Source organism: Sinocyclocheilus rhinocerous, unplaced genomic scaffold (assembly GCF_001515625.1).
Source record: "Sinocyclocheilus rhinocerous isolate Xijiao unplaced genomic scaffold, SAMN03320098_v1.1 scaffold1873, whole genome shotgun sequence".
Classification (NCBI taxonomy): Eukaryota; Metazoa; Chordata; class Actinopteri; order Cypriniformes; family Cyprinidae; genus Sinocyclocheilus; species Sinocyclocheilus rhinocerous.
In genome coordinates this window covers 109,429-117,637 of record NW_015624208.1, presented here as the reverse complement: position 1 = coordinate 117,637, position 8,209 = coordinate 109,429, and the positions used below count along the sequence as shown (strand labels likewise).

The following is an 8,209-nucleotide window of genomic DNA, read 5'->3' as shown; positions in this document are numbered from 1 at the left end:
ATTAATTTCTATAATTTCTTTCCCAAAAAAATAATAAAAATTATACTGAATGGAATAGTGTATAATGTTACAAAAGCGTTTTATTTCAGATAAATGCTGATCTTTGGATCTTTCTATTCATCAAAGAATCCTGAAAATAAATTTTACTCAACTGTTTTAAAGGTGCAATAGGTGATTGTCTTCAGAAATATTTTTTGTTATGCTGGTTGAAAGTCTCTTCACATCCCGATAGCAATCATTAAGTTAAGTGGTCTAAATGTATTTGTCTGTATTTATATATTCTGTGGAAGGTGTAGGATCAAGAAATGTTCGTCTAATCAAAACGTTCGGTCCGAGCGTTTTAATATGCTTTCCTACCTGCCTGTCAACGTATGTATTAGCATACCTCTGCGCACCCTGTTCGCGCAGACATGATACGTCATCAGCTCATTCTTGTACGCTGTGCAGACAGAGCGAGAATGCCAGAGAATCAACAACCCGATTTTCCTTCCTGGTATTGTAGTACTTTTAAAGATTTCTCACCGGTGAATGACACATGATGTAACCCAGCGGTTCCCAATTCCAGTCCCCGAGATTCAGATAACCAGCTCGTTAGAAGTGAGCTACGTGCATGAACTGTGTTCCGATCGATATGATCCCTACACAGTGTTCATTGCTCCCTCCTCCCTGAGCAGGGGAAATACGTTGATGTTTACTTCACTTCGGAACATGGGCTGGAATTGGGAAACGCTGATGTAGCCTATTGTAATGTTGTCTCTGGTATTCTGGTCTGTGCGTAAATGCGTTCAGGGGCGTGGCTTTGGACGGCGATTGCAGGGAGGGTGGGACGTTCGCTTTCAGTGCTATCAGGCTAAAGTTAGCATTTTCCAAGATCTCCTACTGCACCTTTAACCTGACTGTATATACATATATACGGATCCATTCAAAATGATTAAACAGAGCAAAACACAAATAAAAAAAACAAATAAAAACATTCTGAATTTGTTGAATGCGATGATATTAAGGCTGCTCAAAATGACCAGTGAACAGTTCCTCTGTCACAGTGAGTGTTGATGCCCATATTTATATAAACACCACTGACCACTGCAAACTTCTATAAAACCATGCTTCTTCAATGAGTGTCCATTATAAAACACTTGTCAGACAAGCAACCATACTGAAATGTGCTTGTGCAAAAAGCTATCAGAGAGCGCACATACACGGTTTGTTTATTTGCACACTAATAATAATAATAGACTCCACATAATGTGAATTGATGCTGATATATCCAGAGCAGAACAAAGAGTCTAGAACAGTGACAGCTAGCGTAACACTGTGGTTTAATGTGATAGAAAAAAATCTCTCCCTTTCACACTTTGGTGGTGTGTCGACCTATCGCCCTAATGAAGAAACCGTCCCTGATAAAAAGAAGTCTTTGAGTCTTTAGTAGCTGTCCAAAAATTGCTTTTACTGTCTGTTTGGTTTAAAACAGCAAAGATTATAAACTTAAAGGTGCAATATGCAGAGCCTCATGAGGTGTTGACTCATCATCAGCCTATCGGAGACAACTCATTAGTTCATCATTTATATTACATATAATACATAAATACTTATTTTCCCTCTTTATTATCCTTTAACTTTATTCTTATTTAGTATACATTATACTTAAGGTAAAATGACTAGTTAAGCAAACAGGAAAATCTTGACACTGTCTGTATATTGTGTTTATATAATATTTGTAAAGCCTCTGCAGAACAGACCCACCAAAGCTGCAGAATAAACACATTCCAAACAGAATCTAAAGATTCCCCCACACAGCCATTAAGAGGTCATAAAACTGATCGACGAGATCAGAATAAAACAAATACAACTTTTTTGTCAGGTAAAAATGTATCATGCCAATTACATAATTAAACAATAAAAATCCAATTCAGAATTAAATCCAATTCCAATTAAGATAAATACATAACATCAATTGCTCAAAGATGAATCTAAAAGTGAGAGATGCATACCCGACAGCAGAGAGGCAACACAGCAGCATGTGAGAGATTTGGATGCAGAGCTCCAGAGATTCACACATGCTGTGTGGGGGTTTTCTGGTTACAGAATCCCAAATTAGTGTCTTGCCACTTTCCTTATATATCCAGACCAGAAAAAATAAATCTTCAAATCAGTTGTAAAAACATAAAATACCTTTTAGTTGGTCAGTATTCTGTGACCCAAGGGTCACACCTAGCCAGAGAAGGGAAAACATTCGCACAGACCCTGAGAGAGAGACACCCCTCAACAGCAAAACATAATTCTTCAAAAGTTTCTTCAGCAGTTACTTCATAATATAAGAGACTGCTGTGAAATTAAGGCCATTTTACAAATCACACAGAGACCTTTACAATGATACTAAACATGAAGGGAAAAACAACAGATTAACAAGATACATCATATGTGGTAGATATTCTTAGTGAATTTTCAGTGAAGCCTGGTGGGGGAGAGGGGAGAGGGGGTTATAAATGAGCAAGAAGAGAAGTTTAGGCAAAGTGGAGTTATATGCTCTTTATTGAGATATTTTCTCCAGCTTAGTTTTATTGTTTTGTTTCATGGCATCTGTTTTGAGAGTTCCTGAAGTTTGGTTTTATGGGGAGATCATTTCGGCTCTTACACAGTCGACATTACGTTGACACTGACGTTAGGGGTATCAATTGGGAGCCCCAATCACCTCAGACCATTACAAGAAACATCCAATGACAATTGGTAAGTAAAATTTGCATGCCAAGCCACTCCCCATACATACAGATATATAAGATGATTTTTGCTTCGAAGCCGATTGGTTTGTGGGTGCCTTTTCAACTGATAAGAAAAGAATGACAAAGAAAATTACAACAACAGTCTGCAGTAAGTCTCTGAATGTGGTGTCTGGAACACAGCAGTGGTTTGTTGGCCCCTGTGATAGCACACAAGTACTGTGCTCCACCCCTGTGCACTCCAGCGTAAGAGTGTTTTTCAAGATGTCTTTCCAACCGTGTGCTTCTGGGTGTGGTTGTTTTGCCTTACTTCTGATGACAGGCAAAATCGCTGTCTCACATGTCTGGGCCACAAGAATGCTGAAGCGGCTTTTGTGGATAGATCATGCCCATATTGCGAATTCATGTCAATGGCTACGCTGAGGGGCGCCTCTCATTTATTATGAGGCTTCCCTTGAATTCTACCCAGTCCAGTGCCTCTGGTCGTAAAGATCTCAGGGCTGCGTTAGTTAGAGACAAGGGTGACCTGAGGATCACTGTCAGGAATGTTCTGCATGGAAATCCTGCTCCTCACAGCGTAGCTGTAGTATTCTCTCAAATAAATTAATACTCAGAACAGACAGACACGGACACGTTTCTTCCATGAACTCCTTTTTACTCTACTCTCTTTTTCCTCTAGGCACAGCATCAGAACAAGCCTACAACACCATCTACTGGACACAACATATTCCCCCTTTTGTGAGAAGAAATGCTACAACTTCCACAATAAGTAATAACATAATACAACAGCATCATTTAACAAATTTACATACTACTGAAATTCTCCCCCCTTTTTTTTATTTACTCTTACTGTTTCTGCCTTTAATGTGAACTAGGCAATTCTCTTCTTTTTTTTCTTTCTTCTCAAGCCACATAGTCCTTCAACCATATCGGACTCCTCTTCATCCTCACACTCCTTGGTGTGCATTTATTTGGATCTGCTAAAGAGTCCTTGAAGGAATCCTCCGTTACCTTTCCAGCACACTTGGAGAAACGTACTGCGTTCCAACGTCTCCCATCACTGAGAAGGTAAGTACTTGCTCCTGTTTGTTTATTCACTGTGAGAGGTTGTGAGAATTTTGAGTCTGGTTTCTTTACAAGGAATGGTTTTCTCACTCGCACTTTATCTCCTGGCCGAAAAGAAGGAATTTTCGCGCTACGTTTGGCATCCGTGTAAACCTTGCTTTTCTCTTGCTTGGCTTTGACATACTGCCTAATGGCAGAATCCCGTGTGGTCTGTATAGGAAGGATATGCAGTTTTGTGCGCATTTGTCTCCCTCTCATCAATTCGAAAGGAGTTTTGTTAGTAGTTGCATGTGGTGTCGCTCTGTAGACGTGTAAGAATGCAGTTACTTCTTGTTTCCAAGGCTTGTGCAACTGCGCAGCAGTTTGGATGCAATTCTTGAGGACTCTATTAAAACGTTCAACAGCACCATTTGCTTGAGCATGATACACACTAGTGCGAATGTGTGTAATGCCATTGTCCTTCAAGAAATCCTGGAATGTTGAGGAGCAGAACTGACTGCCATTGTCAGTAACTATGTATGCAGGGTTACCTTCTCGAGCGAACACTGAAGTTAGAAATGTCACTAATGTAGCTGTGGTGACAGATGGAGTGAAAGCCACCTCAGGCCATTTACTGTAGTAGTCCAGTAGGGTAATGGCATAACGACAGTCATGTGTAGCCATGTCGAATGGTCCTACCACGTCAACAGCTACTTTTTGAAAAGGCCCTTGCGGCAATTCCACTGGCTGCATCGGAGCTGCATGTGTGCGTGCTGACTTATCATTCATTTGACAAGCAGTACATGTTTTTATGAGGCCACTGACCATCGCGTCCATGTGCGGCCACCAATACTGCTCGCGTAGCCGTTGTTTCGTTCGGACGATACCCTGGTGTCCTTCATGCGCAAGATGCACGAGTGTAGTGCGAAGTGATACTGGTACCAGTACACGAGAACCACGTAGGAGGATAAGTCTCTGAATGTGGTGTCTGGAACACAGCAGTGGTTTGTTGGCCCCTGTGATAGCACACAAGTACTGTGCTCCACCCCTGTGCACTCCAGCGTAAGAGTGTTTTTCAAGATGTCTTTCCAACCGGGGTGTGGTTGGTGTGGTTGTTTTGCCTTACTTCTGATGACAGGCAAAATCGCTGTCTCACATGTCTGGGTGCTGAAGCGGCTGAAGCGGCTTTTGTGGATAGATCATGCCCATATTGCGAATTCATGTCAATGGCTACGCTGAGGGGCGCCTCTCATTTATTATGAGGCTTCCCTTGAATTCTACCCAGTCCAGTGCCTCTGGTCGTAAAGATCTCAGGGCTGCGTTAGTTAGAGACAAGGGTGACCTGAGGATCACTGTCAGGAATGTTCTGCATGGAAATCCTGCTCCTCACAGCGTAGCTGTAGTATTCTCTCAAATAAATTAATACTCAGAACAGACAGACACGGACACGTTTCTTCCATGAACTCATTTTTTACTCTGCTCTCCTTTTTCCTTTAGGCACAGCATCAGAACAAGCCTACAACGCCATCTACTGGACACAACATATTCCCCCTTTTGTGAGAAGAAATGCTACAACTTCCACAATAAGTAATAACATAATACAACAGCATCATTTAACAAATTTACATACTACTGAAATTCTCCCCCCTTTTTTTTATTTACTCTTACTGTTTCTGCCTTTAATGTGAACTAGGCAATTCTCTTCTTTTTTTTTTTCTTCTTACTTCTCAAGCCACATAGTCCTTCAACCATATCGGACTCCTCTTCATCCTCACACTCCTTGGGCATTTATTTGGATCTGCTAGAGAGTCCTTGAAGGAATCCTCCGTTACCTTTCCAGCACACTTGGAGAAACGTACTGCGTTCCAACGTCTCCCATCACTGAGAAGGTAAGTACTTGCTCCTGTTTGTTTATTCACTGTGAGAGGTTGTGAGAATTTTGAGTCTGGTTTCTTTACAAGGAATGGTTTTCTCACTCGCACTTTATCTCCTGGCCGAAAGGAAGGAATTTTCACGCTACGTTTGGCATCCGTGTAAACCTTGCTTTTCTCTTGCTTGGCTTTGACATACTGCCTAATGGCAGAATCCCGTGTGGTCTGTATAGGAAGGATATGCAGTTTTGTGCGCATTTGTCTCCCTCTCATCAATTCGAATGTGTGTCCATGTGTGGCCACCAATACAGCTCACGTAGCCGTTGTTTCGTTCGCACGATACCCTGGTGTCCTTCATGCGCAAGATGCACGAGTGTAGTGCAAAGTGATACTGGTACCAGTACACGAGAACCACGTAGGAGGAGTGGAGCCTCAGCAGAAAGTTCATGTCGTAAGTGGTAGTAAGGACGCAGCTCCATAGGAACGTCTGTTTGTTTCTTTGGCCATCCACTTTGCATTTGGGTTTTTAGGCGAGCAAGTTCAGGGCAGCAATCACTTTGTTCTTCCAAAAGTGAGAAAGGTATGGGGCCTTGCACAGTGTCTATTTCAGCAAGCAATGCAGGTTCAGCGTTTTGCTCATGATCTTGTGATTCTACTGGCATTCTAGACAAGCAGTCGGCTACAAAGTTTTTGTGTCCAGCCCTATGCACCACATCATATTGATAACAAAGCAGTCTAGCTGACCATCTTGCAATACGTAAGCCAGCGCGATTCATGCCTTTTGTAGCTAGTAGAGTTGATAACGCTTGATGGTCCGTTCTGAGAGTGAATCTTCTCCCCCAGAGGTACGTTCTCCAGCGTTCCACAGCGAAAACACATGCCAACGTTTCCTTTTCCACAGTACTGTACTTTTTCTCTGCATCAGTAAGTACTCGAGAAGCAAACGCAGTGACTCGTTCTGTGCCATCTGGGTGAAGCTGAGATAACATAGCTCCTAAGCCATAATCAGATGCATCCGTTGAGACAGACGTTGGCAAGTTTAGATCGAAAGGTGCCAGAGCTGGACTATGTGTGAGCAGTGTTTTCAGCTTTTGAAAACTGTCCTCTGCCTCAGGCGGCCAGTCCATGCTAGTTTGTGAAGCCGTTTTTAGCAGGCGTCGTAAAGGATCCACAACGGTTGCGTAATTAGGAATGAATTTGCTTAGCCATGAAGTGAGGCCCAAGAATGAGCGAAGTGCAGTGGCATCTCTAGGAGCAGGTGCGCTTGTGATAGCAGCCATGTGATCCATACTAGGGCGCAAGCCTTCAGCTGAAATAGTGTGGCCCAAGTATGACACACTCTGCTGGGCGAATGTACTTTTGTTGAGGTTCAATTTCAGGTTTGCATTCTCGAGGCGCTGTAAGACAGCCTTCAGACGTTTGTCATGTTTCTCCTTGGTTTCGCCATAACAGATTATATAATCAAGATAGCATTGGCAACCTGGCAGATCTCCTAAGAGTGTGTGCATCATTTTTTTGAAATGCAGCGGGTGCCAAAGCGAGACCATAAGGGACCCGCGTAAATTGGTACAGTCCCTCGTGACATAGAAACGCAGTCAGGTTTCTGCTTTCCACAGCTAGAGGCAACTGATGATAAGCACTCTGTAAGTCAATCTGCGAAAATATTGTAGCACCCTTCAACTCCGCAAACAGCTCTTCCATATGTGGTAGTGGGTGTGAATCCACAATAATACTCTTATTTGGCTCGCTTAAATCCACACAAATACGAATTCCTCCTTGTTTCTTTTTCGTCACCACTAATGGTGAAACCCAGGGGCTCGCATCTATGGGCTCTATGATTCCAGCTTTTAGCAGCCGTTGGATCTTATTTGACACATCCTGGCGAACGCACAGTGGAAGCCGGCAAACTTTTTGCTGCACAGGTTTAATGGTGTTGTCCACTTGCACCTTATGTATGAATCCTTTTACACACTCGTCTTGCACATTTAAATGTTCGTCCGCACAATTGAGCACCCTAGTTGTCGCTTGAATGGCATGCATTGAAGTACTGTGCATATCAGTGACATCTTCAGATGCTACATGATAGTTCAGTGCTCTGATTAGATCCAGTCCCAAGAGAGGTGCTCCTCTCTCTACAATGTAGAAATTTGCGTCAGCTGTAATGGCATTATGAGTCACTGTAGCAGTCATACAACCCAGTACAGGCAAGGGCTGTTTAGAATAAGTGACCAGTTGGGCTTTGGGCAGAAGCAAAGGAGTAGATGTGAAATGATCCTCGTACAAGGATTGTGAAAGAATTGACACGCTTGAACCTGTATCCACTAACAGTTTCACTTTGTGCGCACAGCCTTGTGATGTTGCTATTTCAACTTCACAGTAAATTTTATCATTCACTGAAGCGTTCAAATTAAGCACTGTCATTTCTGGCACAGAAATTTCTTGCACTGTTTTCGCTTTCGATTGGCATATTTTTGCAAAATGACCACGTTTTTTGCATTTATTACAAATAGCAGATGCAGCAGGACAGTCTCTATCATTAGCTAAGTGATTACGTGATCCACAGCGGTAGCAATGTTG

At 42.5% G+C, this 8,209-nt stretch overlaps 1 long non-coding RNA gene across 1 annotated transcript; it reads left to right on the top strand.

Moving 5' to 3' along the window:
* The first annotated feature begins 3,701 nt into the window (after positions 1 to 3,701).
* Positions 3,702 to 5,745, top strand: LOC107739514 (uncharacterized). Its single transcript, XR_001640011.1, has 3 exons — positions 3,702 to 3,785; positions 5,259 to 5,348; positions 5,494 to 5,745. It is a non-coding gene; the product is annotated as an uncharacterized LOC107739514 (long non-coding RNA).
* Positions 5,746 to 8,209: the final 2,464 nt, after the last annotated feature.